Source organism: Phasianus colchicus, chromosome 2 (assembly GCF_987193195.1).
Source record: "Phasianus colchicus chromosome 2, bPhaCol1.hap1.1, whole genome shotgun sequence".
NCBI lineage: Eukaryota > Metazoa > Chordata > Aves > Galliformes > Phasianidae > Phasianus > Phasianus colchicus.
The window spans coordinates 32,965,266-32,982,456 of NC_143437.1; the positions used below are offsets into that span (position 1 = coordinate 32,965,266).

General features: G+C 36.7%; 1 long non-coding RNA gene across 1 annotated transcript in view; it reads right to left on the bottom strand.

Moving 5' to 3' along the window:
• Positions 1-222: 222 nt before the first annotated feature.
• The window catches only part of LOC149918951 (uncharacterized), a 35,728-nt gene continuing 18,759 nt past the window's right edge, over positions 223-17,191 (bottom strand). Inside the window, exons 2-3 of the long non-coding RNA XR_016464675.1 lie at positions 5,245-5,379; positions 223-344 (exon numbers count right to left, since the gene is read on the bottom strand). This is a non-coding gene — a long non-coding RNA (uncharacterized LOC149918951). The remainder of the gene's footprint in view (positions 345-5,244; positions 5,380-17,191) is intronic.

Below are 17,191 nucleotides of genomic sequence, written 5' to 3' on the forward strand. Positions count from 1 at the left end.
TGGTGGGCCCACATTTCTTCCAGCCAACACATAGAGATGAATGCGTGTGAATGATCTATCTCCTTATACATGAATTAACTTAAAGTAATTTCAGCAGCTTAACATTACACTAGTCTTTTGAGATAGTAGTGCTAGCTCCCCTTGCAAATCAAGAAACTGAGAACTCTAAGAGTCAGGCTTGTGAAATATTAAAAAAATTTATTACCTGAAATGTTTAACTGTTTTGTGAAACGAGCAGCAACTGAAGACTGATTTGTTGTTTTAAGGCCTATTTCATGGGATCCTGCAATTCTCAGCAGCATACATCAAAGACCTTTCAGTTCAGACGCCTACAAAACTAGAAACTGGAAAATTCAAGATCAATGAAGGGAGTGGAATAGTATTACATCACTCCTGAAATATTATATTACATCTGTTATGTGTAGCACTTCTCAGCAAGGGTAGCTTTGCTGGAGTAGTTACTATGCCATTCATTCTCAAATGGTGATTTCAATACACTTGATTTTTTTTTTTCCTCCTCATTTTACAATATAGAAACTAAGGAACAAAGCAATTAGATAGCTTATTTTCAAAGATGTTGAGCATGTTTGCTTCACCTCAAGTTAATGGTACTTTTCCAAATCAGACTGTAAATCACATCTGAAATCAGTCTTCTGCTGTATTAACAACAGGAATAGCAGCCAGAGCTCTTGTCCCCTTGTTTTTGCTTTAGCCAGCAGTTTTTACAACAGACTTTTTTTATTTTACTAGAAAAAAAAATGGAAACGTTTGGCTGGTGATACCATGTTAACAAATGATTTGGGTCCTCTTTGATCACATTCCTAGCTCTCCGTTGGCAGGAAAAGTGAAGCATTCTTCACAATGGTAATTCCATGAGATGAGCTTGTAGAGCACACATTTATCAGTGATAGTCCCTAAAACCATTAGCCAGATAACATTACATTGTGCATCCATTATATTTGCCTCATCTACTTCTTTATCTACTCTATCAGCAATTAACAGCTAAGCCAAGCATACATTCTCCAACTCAATTCATATTAACACAGATCTTTAAAAACTATAGAGGAAGCATACAAGGTGTTCGTGTATTGCAGTGATAAATGTAGGGCTAATTAATTACATGATTTCATAGCTATAGGGCCAGCTATAGCTCCTACTATTAAAATGGGTTCCAAAGAATTTCCAGTGATGAAAGTGAGGATTTGCAATATATCTGTGGCACGAACTACCCACGCAGAACTTCTATTGATTCTGATGAGCGTGAACAGCAAGAAAAAGCTAGCTGCAAGAGTGTAAAATGAAAAACAGTCATAAAGGACCAATGTTTAGGGAATGTATAAATTAGTTAAAGAGCTCTAAATCAAAACAATGATGAAAAATAATGGAATAAAATATCAGAGAGTCTATACTCTGTAGGAATCACTGCAGTGGGAGCATTTGCTTGAGCTAGTATTTTATAATAACACAAGGTTGAATATCTGAAAATAATGAGCCATAATAATTGATCCCAGCTGTAATGAAAACATCACTTAGTATTTTTATTCCAGTCCTCTTCAGCACTGTTCTTGATTTGGGAATGATAAAAAGAAGCTTTAGCATTAAATAGAAAGTGACAAACAGCTGCTGACCTTTAGACCACAAAATATCCATGACCAGTATTTGAATTTTGTCTGATTTTCCTGTTAAACACCGTTGTTGTAGACAGGATGATGTTTGTTTTGTCCCCAAGACTGAAAACTGAGGATGCGAATATGGATTGGGGGATGAAATGGATCCCAGTAGGAGAGGGGAATAACCCAGTCCTTGTCAATGAGAAACGTTCCTGCCAGACTTCAGCTAGAAGAGAACTAGGACAATGGTTCTAGACTGAGGAAGATTCAAGACTACAGCTAATCTTCAATGGAATACATCTGATCTGCTTCAGGAAAGTTATGAACTGGCACAGAATTCACTGGACTGATGAGTGAACTAAAATCTCGCCAATTTTACTTACGAAATAAAATATCAATTGTTTTTCTCTTTCCTGCAGTGATCTAACATTCCAGGGTAAGATGATAGAAATAATATCAATTAAGGTGCAAATTTGCTTCAGCATAATAGCATAAGGTATTTTATTTCTACTAACTAAAAAAAATGAAAAGTTACCTTTGACAAGTAATGGGGACACTGTAGAAAAACTGGCTACAGAAAATTAACTCAGACAGACTGATCAGGAATTAATTTAGTCCAAATTCATAACTGAGTAAATTCATAGCTGGGACTCTTTTGTTCAAAAGAGAATTCTTTTATCAAAGAACATAAACCGTAGAGTTGAATGAATGAGAATCTTAGGGATTTGAATAGAGGGGGCACCTAGAATTTTAATTGGATAAATATCTTTTTTAAAAGCTATCCAAAACTTGAATCTTGATCAAGGTAAACAATAAAGCATTGTTCCATACTTGCACACATGAAAATCATATAAATAGCAACAGAAAAAATAAATCTATAACAAAAAAAATACAGAACAACAACAAAGAAATCATCATGCTGATCAGAGAAGAAAGATAAATATTGGAAAATGAGAAGCAGGGATATAAAGTTAGAATTTCCAAAAAGCCCGGTGAGTTAGAGACATATCAAAGGATACTAAAAACAAAGATGTAATGAATAAAAAGCAAACACAGTCCCTCAAAGACTATTCTGACATTAAGTATTTCTAGTAGATACACAGATAAAATTAAAATAATTTACTACACATTAATAAAGCCTTATCTAGAATTTTGCATGCGGCACTGGTTCTTAACACAAACCAGCTCCACAGCAAGTAAGCAAAGATTACATTGGTGGAATGATCTTCTGAGAAAAGACTAAGAAATTTGGACTTGACAAAGTCTGAGTGAGACTTCAAGAGACTGAGGATTCTGAAAGCTTATCCAAAGCACAGAATTCACAACAGAATAATGACAAGACTCATCAAAGAAATAAATACTGCCCATAAATAAGCTTACATTGGATAGTTTCTAATCATAAGAAGAAAAGCTGAGAACAGCTTCCCTGTAGAAGCACTGAGGCATGAGAAGTGCTCTTTACAGCAGTAATTATATATCTTTTAATATCAAAATTCAAAATCATAGAATGGCCTGGGTTGAAAAAGACCATAATGATCATCTAATTTCAACATCCTTGCTATTTGTAGGGTTGCCAACAACTAGACCAGGCTGCCCAGTGCATACAATGAGAAGATGAAGAAACGTCTCTGCTTTCTCTGTTCTCGTTGTCTTTCATACCATACAGTTTTCCTGTGTTTGTGCTTTGCCCCTATCTTTATCACTCATTATTTACCATGAGACAAACTGAGAAAAACATATGCTATTTTAATATAGCACATAACTAGCCCAGAAATTTATTTCTTTGATGTAGTAAAGCCAATAGCTACCAAAGGGTCAAAACAATAAACATTTATGAAGATAATGAACATAGTTAGTGCAGCTGTAGAGAAACAGAATATGGAAAAAAGAAACTGAAAATATAGGCAGATTAAATGCCAATCTTCTTGCTTAGGTTCATAAGCCAGCTGCAAATTGCTCATTATAACAGGCTAGTTCATTATCATCTAGCATTTCCTACATCTTCTTCAGAAGCAACTATCCCTAGACATTTCTACCAAAGGAACAACAGTTTTAGGTGCTTAAATGAAGAGGCTCAGCAGCGTGTATTTTTATGTGAGTTTTCCATTATCTTTGTTAAGAAGGAGAGCAGCAGAAGTTCATTTATCCATCAGTTACATAATTACTGAGTAGGAAGGTGTTTCCAGTCATTCTGGCAATTGGTAGTAAAAATGATAGAGAATGCTGATAAGCAAAAAAGAGAAGCTTGATTTTCCTGTTTGGGGATATTTTCTTTGTTGTTTCTTTTAATTCATTGTTTTTCATTGTTTTTGCTTTCCATCTTTTCCATCTTTTTCCATCTTTTGTACCTTCCAGAATGGGAATATCGCTCCCCTGCTGTAATAAAGCCTTGATCTACCACAGTGTACAGGTATAATTATTATCAGCTACGCAAGACATAAAGCGGAGAAGAATGAGTATTACATCTTCAGGTGAAAAATAGATGTCTGCAGAAAAAATTCCAAAAACTCAGCCATGAGCACTGCTTTCTCCTCGTGCTGCTGGAATAGCAAAGGTAGCCATGAAGTATGAACTAAACAATGAGTGAAGTAGAATAAAAGTAAACTTAACCTGACACCTAGGACTAAAAGATTCATAAATAATGAACAAATAAATTCAAAATGGTAGGAGTTTGAATTAAAAAAAAAAAAAAAAAGGCAATACTTTCATTGTGAATAATTTCTGCAACAGTCAAAATTCTTTGCATTTTAGCATCTTATACTTCATAATGGGGTCTAGACCTCAGTTTTAATACAGTTTTCTCCACTTCAGTTCAAGCTAAAAGTTTTCATTAGATTTGATAATGTATTCAGGAGAGGTACTATAGAAAGTCTAATTTAAATACTTTAGAATAAGAATAAAATGAATAAAATACAAATCTCTCCATTTAAAGACTAATTATTTTTCAGTGGCTATTCATTTACATCAGAATGAAAACAAAAAGCAAACATTAAATCAAAGATAATTATCAGAAGTATTATATATATATAGATATGTAATACCAACAAGAAAGTAGTAGTAGAAAAGATCACATTAAGTTACATGTTCATTTTCAACTCAGTAAAAAATAGATAAAACATTGTGTGAAAGTGATACATCTAAAGTGATGTTCTTTCTATGTGCTCACTTAAACAATTCATTATCCACAGAAAACAGTAAAAAAAACTCTGTCACTCACACTGTTTATGTGAGAGCAGAATACCTGCTCACAAATAATAGGAGGGATTACGACTAACAAATCATACAAAATCTCAGAGAAGTCCAAATTTATAACACCTGCAAACACAGCTTCACAGGCTACTATAATTATCTCTGACACACTGGATTATATTCAGGTGAGGGCACCTATTCCTACTGGGACTCCAAATATGTTAAGTAATTTCATAGACCATATTTTTAATGAAGGAACAACCATCAGCCTCACCGTTCCCACTGTTTATCATTGCTTAGATAGATCTGTGGCTCAAGGAGAGGATTTAATGTACTTTAGTTTTCTTTAATGAGACAAGAGTCCTTGGTGACATTTATTTATCCTTCTATAAATATCTGCATCCCTTTTCATCAAAGCCATTGATCCAGATAAATGTTAGAATACCTGTTTCACTCTATCCTCTTCTTTCCTTTAACTGCTATGATGTTGATGGTTCGTGCAACCTCAGTCCAGCTGCTATAAGAAGAGTTTTGGTTCCTTTTTTCTTCTCAGAGATGAGCATGTCACTTCCCTTTGAAACTAAAAAAAAAAAAAAAAAAAAAGAGAGAGAGAGGGAGAGAGAATCATGTGGTGGCGAATTGCTGAAGAAAATAAGTGTTCTACAATGGCTGCTTCTGAGAACGATTTGAAAGCAGTTGTCCTGAATTATTACTTCTGCACAACAGTGACAATAATGTATACATTAAAAAAGAAAATTTGAAGCATTGGGTTGTTCATAACACCAAGAAAAAAAAAAAGAAAGAAACATGCACTTAAAAATATCATAACAAAATGCTATGACTCGTGGAAATGGAATTGTTAGAGGGGAAAAATTTCTGTACCATTTGACAGAAATAAAAAGTGCAAGTCCCTAACAAGCTTGATTTCTGCTTTTTGGCAGAAAAAAAAAAAAAAATCCAGCTGAAAAATTCTTAACCCAGCCCTGATAACTATTGCAAGGAGAACTAAAGCTGCAGGCAGAAGGTTTCAGATCAACAGGAGTGTCTGGCTGGAGCTAGAAGCAGGAAAATGAAGAGAGTTCTGATGAAAGTAATGTTGCGACAAATGAAATTGATTGTGATTTTAATTTTGTATCTTGAGGAGACAATGCAAGAGAGAAAGAATATAATGAAGCAAAGCTTAGCCAAGAGAAGTTAACACATACATTTTCTATGGATGAAACAGTTTCTGTGGGTCTCCAGTGGGAGTTAAACAGTCATGCAAAGGTTGCAGTCATAACTCAAATGTCAGCTTCCATCGATTAAAGAGAAAAAAGCTTAAGACCAGCATTCAATGAACTTACAAAAGATGTTTCAAAAAAGGCTGATCCCACTGAAGTTTCCAGGATGTTTCTCTGTAAAAAAGTGAAGTGGTGGGCACCAGAAAATGAATCTGAACCTGCCTGAGTGCAAAGACACTCCCAAGATATGCCCTCCATGGAGTGACGTTACTGAATCATGGCATCACAGAATGACTTGCGTTGGAAGGGACCTCAAGGATCAAGTTCAAACTCCCCTGCCACAGGCAGGGTTGCTAAGCTCTAGATCAACAACTACATCAGGCTGCCAAGGGCCCATTCAGCTTGATCTTAAACACAAGCACCCAGGTGCAGATGACTCTGCAGACTCTGCATATGCTCAAATCCTTCTTCTGGAGGATCATGGACCAAAATCATAACCTACAGACTCAGAGAATCTCTGCAGGCATGACCATGGCACGAGTGAAACACCAGATAGATAGGTTTGAGGAAATTTGGCTTTCACAGGTTTGGGGTTTGCTTTGTTTTTTTTTTTTTTTTTGGTTGGTTGGTTGTTTTGTTTTGTTTTGTTTGTTTTTTAATAAAAAAAAATCAGTGAAATTATTGATTTTTTTGTGTGTGCTCATGCAGGCTGAGTGTGCAATTATTACTGCACCTGGACTAATAATAACTGTTTATGGTATTTTGATCAGACTGGTTCTGTGGTTCTGTGACTCCAGTGAGACTAACAGGAAATTCGTCAGCTCACATCAATTACATTTCTTTTCTGCATGTAACAGGATTTTGAGAGTAACACAAGCAGGTGTATGGGTCAATTTTGTGATACAATGAAAATTCACAGTGGAATTCACCTCTCTTAGTGGCAGGGTAGGTGCCTGCAGTGAGACTAGTCCCCCAAGAGTAATGGGGTTCAGAGCTTGATTTGCCTGAAAACACATGCATTGACTTTAGGATAAGACTGATTGCATTAGTGACTTTATAGATCTCAATTGAATATTGGGTGATAAGACTTGCTGCTGGTCCCTATAGTGAATATGCTTACTTTTAGTCAGAAGAATAGAACTAGTGAAGACCACTGGACTGTGCCAAAGAACAGGTGTGTATGAATGATGTTATCTCATGAGCTGGTATCCCTACCAGTAGGGTAAGTAGCCATACTCCTCACAGTTTCCTCAAAAAAAAATGGCAAATGAATTAAATAGATGGCAGAATATCTTTCTGAGAAGAACAAGGCTGTTAGTTTTTTGAAATCCAGGCATTCAGTATATAATAATGAAAGCTCACAATTCCTGTCAGCACCAAAAGAAGAACAGCCACGTTTTATAGGATTTAGGTACATTTCTCAGAGTTATATCAATTTTCTCCTTTGAAAAACTGGTCCCTGCGCAAGAATTTTATCTAATAGAAAACAGACTCTGAAACCACACAAGATGCACTGGAGCCTATCATTCTGGTTTTTAGCCTCATATTTATTTCCTGGGACTATGCCAAGTCAACTGACTCTGTTTTACAAAGTGGAATGCTAAAGCGCATAGGCATCTCCTGTCTTGCTCCACAGAGGAACTGGCCATGTTCATTAGTGGTAATTTTAAAAAAGGGCAAGAACTTTAGAAACTCCTATCTTAGTTGTTCAGATTTTATTTTCTTTCCTTTTGGGGCAGCAAGGGGGAGGAAATAGATGGGGCTGCAAGCCCTTTTAGCGTTGTTTTATTTTTCATTCAGAGATGACATTTGCTGCAGACCAGCCAGCACCTCTCTGTCTCTATTTTTTTCCCGAGTGTACAACTGTAAGAGTTTGATACTGCTTTTCATGACTTTGCTAACCTATGTTAGTTTCTTTAGTCATTTTTGACACCTAGATTCCACTGTAAAGAATATAGATAATACTGTGATGCTTATCTCTGCTTTGAATGCCTCTCATTTCTTCACCACAGACTTCCTCAACAGGCATTGATTCTAAATAGTTTTCAGCAGTTCATTTGCCTTTCTCTCAAAGACTTCTATGTTTGGGCCAGAGCTCTTCTATGCCGCTGCTTTCTGAACACATATAGATATTTTTATGCAATAAGTATTGTGATGGACTATCTATTATTCATTTACCAGGATGTGTGAACATAATTTCTTTTTCCTGTTGGTTCATTTGCTACATTTGTGCATAAGTAGAAATAAATTCAAGTCGGACACAATAACACTGTCAAAGAAAACAAATGAAGGAAGTCAACAATAAAAAAGTGTTAAAAGGGGATCACTAATGAGATGGGTTTTGGAGCAATGATTTTCAACTACTTCCCTATCCAGGCCTGATTGTCAGAACTGCATTTATCTAAGAACTTTACTGAATAGGCAAGAAAATCAATCAAAAATAATTTTTCTAACAAATCAAAGACAAAAAAATTCCTTTTCCCACATTATCTGCAAACCCCCAGTAATTTACCTAAAAATTTTCCATTTCAGAAACACTGGATTTGTTCCAGAAGAAATTTGGTATCTTCAAAAGAAAATAAGTAAATGGAAAACAATTAAAATTATTTATAGTGTTCTTCAATTTTTTCCTTGGAGATTTTTTGTAGCCCAACAATCTCTGAAAACATTCTCCAAGTTGACACTCAGGTTCCAGAGAAAAGATTTTCACGCCTAATAAATCAACCAGTTGACTGAATTGATTAATTAGAAATTAATTTGGGAACAATCAAATCGTAATGATTTATTACTCTGTACATGTTTGTACATGCATGGTGGTATCTGAGGGGGCACGATGCATTTATAGAAATCCTTGTTTTTGTATTTATTTCTTTTGTTCTTCTTATGAAGATTAGCTTGCATGACAAGCAAGAGAATTAGTAGGTTAGACCTATCATTTCACAGGAAGGCATTCTAAGGCAAATATCTCACTCCTTGACTTTGAGCCTCATCCTTTTGGTCAATAGTATTGCTATTCTCTCAACACAGGGTTTTCTTGAATAGTTACATTTTGAAATATTCCTCTGGCCAACTGACTGAAGGCTTTCAATAGCAGTACTGCTTCAGCAGAGTATCAGCATTGATACACAGGATCAGCCACACCATTATGCTGTCCTCAAAACCACAAACTTTTCTTGTGCTTTGAACTTAAGAAGATTGCCTGCAAACAAGACCGTATCTACAGTAAATCAGCAGGAAAGTGTCAGTTTTGTTAAATTACTGTTATAGAGTATAGCCTAAGACTGTTCTTACCATCCTATATTTTTAAGGTAAGTGATGGTTTTGTGCAGATTTTTTTTTTGCTGAAAGAATATCTCAAGGGAGAGAACACTCCTTTTAAAGAAAAAAAAAAAAAGAAAGAAAGAAAGAAAGAAAAAAAAGCATAAGATATAAAACATCCATTAAAATATTCCAGCTTTGATGCTATTTTTCCTTTTCTTCTTTGTCTTTCTTTTGATTAAAAGTTTTAGTGTTTTCAAAAACCAAGAAAGTTTCCAGTTTTCTCACAAAATACATTTTTAAAAAGTGAAGTAAGGGGGGGGGGGGAAGGTATTATTTCTGAGTGTTTGTCTAGCAGACTCCTAAAAGTGGCTGATCATTCTACAGAGCAACACATCCAAGGCCTGTGATTAATAGAATGGTGTCTTGATTTCCCATGGGAACTTTCATTAGACTGAATTTCCAGACTACACTCAATGCTGGCCCCATACAGCAGCTTGATGCCACTGTACTCAGAAGAGGGAAATGGAAGATCATCTTCACTGTGACCTATTTCCACATTGGAGATATTTCTCTGAGGGAAACAATAGACTGTGGGTGACCTACAAAAAATAATCCTTCATGAATTAGCTTAGAGTTTAATTAAAACACGTGAAAAATGATCTGTGCTGATTTACACCTCTAAATATAGTAAAAACACTGACATTTCTTTGTCCAGTTCTCTCCAGCATTTCTGAGAGGCCACTTTCATCAAGCAAAATAATTCTCAATACACCAATGAGGTACTCAAAATTTCCTTTAAAATGGGTCTAAAGTGTTCAGCCTCCACAAGGCATGAATCTTTCCCAAATAACACCCCTAAGTAGTCTGCATGTTGCATGGTTTGATAATTACTTCTACTGGTTTTGTCTGAGATAGGTAGCATAGCACCCATTTTTTGCTATGTTTTGGATCTGTGACTAGATACTTTAGCTATTTCTGAGTAGTGCTTATACACTGCCATTTCTGCTTCTGATGCTGCCACACCAAGAAGGAGGCTGGGTTTACAAAGACGATGTACAGCCAAGATAGCTGATACCAAAGAAATGCATCATATGATACATTCAGCAATAAAAGGTGAGGGGAAAAAGGAAAAAAAGAGAAAGAAGAATGGGAGGATATTCAGGATCGTGGTGTTTGTCCTCTCAAGTAACTATTATGCGTGATGAGACCTACTTTTCTGAAAGTAACTGAAAAACTGCCTGTTAATGGGAAATAGATAACAAATTCATTATTTTGCATTGTTTGCAACTTATGGAAGTCGATATTCTCTTGTAGAGATTATCTGCTCTTTCCATTCATGAGTTCTTTGCAGGTCCTTATTCCTCTAAATCTATTCATTAGCTGCAAATACTGGCAGAAATGTCTGAACAAATGTTTTTCAGACTGTGGCTTATTTACAACCAAGTCTGCTCCACATTCACTCCCATCATTTAGCAAAACATGAGAATAGGGGGCTGAACTTACAGCAGAGAATTTCTATGGTGTCAACCATCGTTATGCACAATTTTCTGTAAACAAGTTTACTCTCAATGAGAGTAAACTCTCAGAAGCTTCTTTACATCAAAGACAACACAGATAATCTAATTTCTGTTTGCTGGATAAACATCAGATAAAAAAGTAATGTTGAGAATAGATATTGCCAAATGTCTAACAAATTGTCATTGTAATAACATTTAGAATTCACAGAGCCTTCCATGAAGAACAAGGGACTGTCTGCATCTTTTTGTGCAGCTGTGAGCTTGATTCCACACATCAGAAGAAACTATTAGCTCCTTTATTTTAAAATTCATTTTGATTTTATTTATTGCTATTCAGTTCCACTTAATTTATAATCAGAGCTGAAGAGAAAGTAAATTAGCCCGGTTTATTGAGGACAAAATTTCTCCTTACATGCCAGTTTATTAAAGTCAGTGATTAAAGAGACAAAAATCAATGTAAAGGTCACAGAGATCTTTAAAAGAGTTGTTATAACTGACAGAATCATAGAATGACTGACATATAAGGGATCTCTGGAGGTCACCTGCTCAAGCAGGGCCACCTAGAGCAGGTTTGCTGAGGTCCATGTCCAGATGGCTTTTGAATATCCCCAAAGATGGGATCCACAACCTCTCTTAGCAACCAGTGCCAATGCTCTGTCATCCATACGGTTAAAAAGTGTTTCTTGATATTCAAGTGAATCTTGAATATCCTGTGGTCTAATTTGCACCTATCATTTCTTGTTCTGTACTGAGCAGTACTGAAAAGAGCCTGGATCTGTCATCTTTGTGTCCTCTCTTTGGGGATACCTATACACTGATGAGATTCTCCTGAGCTTCTTCAGGCTGAACATTGCCAGCTATCTCAGTCTTTCCCTATAGGAGAGATGCTACAGACCCTGACAATCTTTGTGGCCCCTCATTGGACCACATAACTCCAGTATGTTCATGTCTTTCTTGCAATGGGCAGCTCAGGGCTGGACACAGCCTTCCAAGTGTGACCTCACCAATGCAGACTAGAGAAAAGAAACCTCTCCCTTAACCTGCTGGCAATGTTCTTCCTGATGCAGCCCAGAATACCATTGGCCTTCTTTGTAGCACAGGCACAATGCTAGCTCTTGTTCAACTTGGTGCCACCAGGACACCCAGCTTCTTTTCGGTAGAGCGGTTTTCCATCCGGGTGGCTTCCAGCAAGTACTGGTGATCCCTGTGTGCAGGGATTCCTGTCAGCCCTTTTCTCCAGCCTGCTGAAATTCCTCTTAGTTCAGTACCTCTAAGAGGGCTGTAATTTTAATCTTACAACTGTAATTTTTTCCCTAGAGCTTGAGACACTCATCTAACATGCCAAAAAAGATTTCTCATCTTTCTTAGGATCCCAAGTTCAGTGCATCAACTCACTTGTTATGGAACAAGCAACTCCAATCCCACAGGCATGCTTTTATATATGTTCATAGTTCACTTGTCATTTCTGTACTCCAATCCTTGTCACTCCTGCTCAAAATTAGGTAAGTATTCTGCTAAATCAAAACTTGCACACTGCCTCCCATGTTCATTTCCTTTCTTATTTGTTAATTGTCTCTCTTTTGATGAGGATGCTGAAGGCTGAGCTAGTGTTTTGGAATAAAGTGTGACATAAGCACTGTATGTTCATCACAAACATATTAAAAATGATAATAATCTTGTGAATTAATACTAAAGTACCAGAGAGTAGCAGTACCAGAAGATAACAATTTTAGTCCCATGGGACTTGTTACTTGAAGATATAACCAGACACAATATATTATATGTACCCAATAAATATATTTTTTTCCTCCAGCTAGCATAGGTGCTTTCCCCCACCCCAGCCTGGGAGATGAAAATTTACACAGAGGTAAAAGGTATTTTCATTCCGCGCTACTTGATATGGTGGACCAGCAGTGCTAGTCAGAGACCAGACATCATTCTCCTGGCATCCCATTCCCCTCACACTGCAAATGCAAGCAAAGTCACTACATCAGTCCCAGTCTCCCTATCCTTTATCCTTTTGTTTCCATCTTGAAACCATAAGGAAAGGGAAGGTTTCCCTGGGAAACATCTGGAAAGCAGCTTAAATTTCTGCAGAACAAAGAAACAGGAAATATGTCCGTAGCAATGCCAGTATCTCAGAGATTGAAGAGCAGCACCTGGGAGGGCTTTGCACTTGCCAGGCAGGTCTCTTCCATAGACTTCAGTGTTTCTTCTTTGCTTGAAATAGAATTAAGTCCAAATAACACTTATTTTCATTTTCCTCCATACTCAATTTGATATTTTTATGTTTATATGCTTGAACACTGGGGGAAAAAGAAGGTTTGTTTCTAGTTCTGTAGATAACAGCTTGTAAATAATTCAAACAGGCAGCTCACTAATTACTTGATCAAGGGTTGTTTCAGGCATGTTTTCTAGTGGTCTATGTGAAAAGCAACGGAAGTGTGAAAACCTTTGTTAGTTATAAACCAAGAACTATGATCCATAAGTCTGAAAAAAGTATTCTAGCAAAGTGCTTTCAAGAAAGTGCCAAATAAGAAAAAATGAAGTGTGATAGAGTGGGTCAACTAGAAGAGATATGATGTTGTGTTCCTGACTCACCTGTGAAAAACACAGTCCTCTGAGACTTTTGTTACTCCTTACAAAGTGCTTCTAGCTCAGGTACTGCACACCACTGTCACATGGCTGCAACAAATCTTCAGTGTATAGACTCTTACTCTATATCTGTTTTATCCTGGCCAAAGGACAGCTTTCCCTGAAGCTGCCTGCAGCATTGTCAGGGGCTGTTTAGCCACCTACTGGTGAATGTCTCATCCAGAGCATTTCACTGCCTTTGCCTCCAGGTCCACAGAAATGAGGACCCGTCCTATTTCAGGTGTCAGTGTGAGAACAGTAATAACTTCTCAAATAATGATAGAATCACAGAATGGCTTAGATTGGAGGGGACCTCAAAGCCCACCTAACCCCAACCCCCTTCCATGGGCAGGTCTGCCCCCCACTAGCTCAGCTACCCAGGGCCCATCCAACCTGGCCTTGAGCGCCTCCAGGGATGGGGCACCCACGGCTTTTCTGGATAGCAGTGCCAGGGCCTCACCCTTTGAGCAAGCAATTTCTTCCTAACATCTAATCTAAATTTTCCCTCTTTTAGTAGACATTAATATTATTCATCATTCTTCTGGAAGTTTGTTTGCACAGCTTATTGTTCTGTTTAAAAGGATGACTACATCTGTTTAGGGATAATTTATGTAAAATAAGTCGAACATTTACTTGGCATTTAAGTACATTTAAGTACATTTAACATAAAAACTGTAATGATATGTCTATAAGGGCTCAATATTTTAACTATTCTAGAATGCTGGAGAAAGCTGACAACTTGGAGATGACAGCTGTAAAAAGTAGAGGAAATGATGGTGCATGGTCAAATATGGTGGTATGTAAAGAGGAGAAGAATTAAAGAGTAAAAGGTGAATCTGGAGTAAAAGAGATGGTTTTATGATAATGAAGGATAAGGAAAAAGTAATGAAGAAGTTAACAAAATAAATAGAGGTCAAAATAGTAGAGCTATTAATATAAAAAAGATTAATAAAACTGTTTTTCTTCCATTAAGTAATTATCATTAACAAATGATTTCTCACATAAGACTTAGGTATTAAATATTTCTTGCTGCCCATAGAACTAACATTTTTCTGTGCAGACACATTTTGAAGTATTTTTTCAATCCAGGCATGTAAATGTGTGTTACAAACCCCAAATTGGTAGAGATGAAATCTGCTCTTCTCAGGAGTCCCACTGAAGCTAGTAGGACTTTGCATAACCAAATACATCACACATTCATGATTAGCACTGTGTCCACAGCTAATCCTGAGTTTTTCTTGGCTCTTAACTTCCTTTCCCAGAACAAAATCTGGACAGCTTTCCTTTTGTTTAATCCAATAATTTATGGCAGTATTTTGAATGTGAACTCCTTTTAATACAGTCATATCAAAGATAAATGCAAAAAGTACTCATCGAGGCTTTCAAACCGATGTTTATACTAATACTTTCAGTTACAATAGAGCTGGGCCTTGAACTTGTTAAATCTTCAGCTCTGTTATGAAATTGATAAAAAATAATAATAGTAAAATAATTTCTGACTTTAAAATATTAGAAAACAGAATGGAAAAAAATATCTATCAGATTGCAATTAAATGTATGCTTTATCTGTATGTGGAAGAAAATGGGAATCCTTATTTACTAGGTGACTGACTGATTGATCAACGGGAAAAGAAATTTTATCATTTTATTTGCACTAAGAATCCAAGAAATCTAACTTCTACACCTTTAGTTAATGTTGGAAGGGGAAGCAATATCTGATTATCATTTGTAACATAAACAGGGAGTTAATCTGGGAAAATCTACCATACTGATGCTATCAGTATGTATATCACTCTATCAAGAAGCAGAGCTGCAGTTGGGCACGTCCCACTATTAGAGCATCCCCAAGGCTTTAGCCACCACATGCTGCTCTGCCCTGGGAGGTGCCACACAGGATGGAACAGCCCTGGAGCTTACATCAGATCTCAGGCACATCTGAGATTAGGCAAGGTGAGTGAAAAAAAACCCCACAAAACCAGCTAAGTGAAAGGAGAGGGAGCGAGAGAAAAATATTGCTTGTATTAACTCCCATACAGTAACTGTTATGAGATTAAATTCAACAGCATATTATCAGCATGTTCAGATGAAGACTGAGGAAGCAGAGGAATTGGTTTGTCCTGTTTACTAAGCCAATAAAGTAATTTATACTTTTGAAATTATAGGAGGTTTATAGTCATTAGATTTTTTATCAGATCTAAATCTAAACTAAAATTAATGGAAGTTTTTCATATCGAACTGCTTTTTAAAAATACCTTGAAAATCTTAAAAGCTCTATCTCCCACAAATGGTCACAAATGCTTTGCTGGCATTAGTGTCATGATGTAAATTGAGTTTCAGTATATTTGATTGCCATGCTACTACTCTCCATTTTAGTGATAACTTATTTAGTGTGTCCCTTGCTGTCGCAAAAAATGTAAAGCCAAGATGAAGATAATTGTTTTAAATGACAATACATATTCTCTTTATTAATCAGATATTTTTCCAGTGATTTGAGGGCTACATCATTTTGAGGTTCTTTCTCTCCTGATCATGTTCCACTGCAGATTCTAGAATAGATACGTCTCTTCTACAAATGACACATCTTTCACCAAGAGTGAAAATAATAGGAGACAAGGAGAGATATTTTTCTTACGCTGACCAACAGAATGAACTGTACAGTCTATTATCAACATTCACAGAAAAGAAGGGCACTATAAAAAAATAAGTAAAAAGATTATTTCCTTAAATGCCTATGTATTTGACAAGGATTTAGGTAAATTTCTGACACATCATTCTGTTAGAAGGCTGCTTGAAAGAGAAGAAAATGTTTACATCTTATAGACATTTCGCCCTGTGGGTTAGCAACTTGTAACAGACTTAAGTTTAAAAAAGATATATATTTATCACTGACAGGACTTTTTCCTATCAGGATAACCAGATGTGTTTCTCCTGTTCAGTAGCAACAGAACTTATCACAGACTGTCAGCGTAGAGAATAAAATGTTGTTTATAGGTAGAACATTGATCTGAAGGAGCTATTGTCATAACAACTAGACAGGGCCCTGTCTGCTCTTTCAAAGTTTTGTCGTCTTTTAGTAGTTTTTTTGGTTGGTTGGTTGTTGCTTATCATTCCTTGTCAGATTTTAAGAATACACACCATCTCAGGGTAGGATGTTTACTGAGGGAAGTACTGGTTGATCTTTGCAAGACTGAAGCAAATTGGGCAACAAGTGCGTTTGGAGATCACCAGCTGTTAATGAGAGCTGGTGACAGGCCTTGTTAGTGCACACGTAAAACCTGCAGGCTGAGGAAAAGGGAGAATGAGGCCAAAAAGAAAACCTGGCTCCAGACTAGAACATCAAATGAGCCCCTGGCTGCAGGGTAGCTGAAGTGAGAGCCCACAAAACTGGGGGTAAGCAGTCCCATGCTTTCTCAGTGTCTACTGGGAGTGATGAGCATGGGCCAGATTCAGCTGCCTCGAGACCAGCCCAAGCCTGTCATGCTGCAGCATTATCACTACATAAAGATTTCTTACTAACAGCACAATATGCTCATTTCTGAGATTAGATTCATCCTAATCATTATTCTACCTCACTCTTTGTCTGCTAATGTCCAAAACCCCTTTAGCAGATCAAACCCCATCATTTGCTCCACTAATTGTTGGTTGTTAAAATAAGAACTACAATTTACCACTTACTATTGAATACCTAATTTGGCAGTTTATGAAATTTAAGAACAGATGAAAGCACATCAGACATGAAACGATGGATGTTTAATTGCTT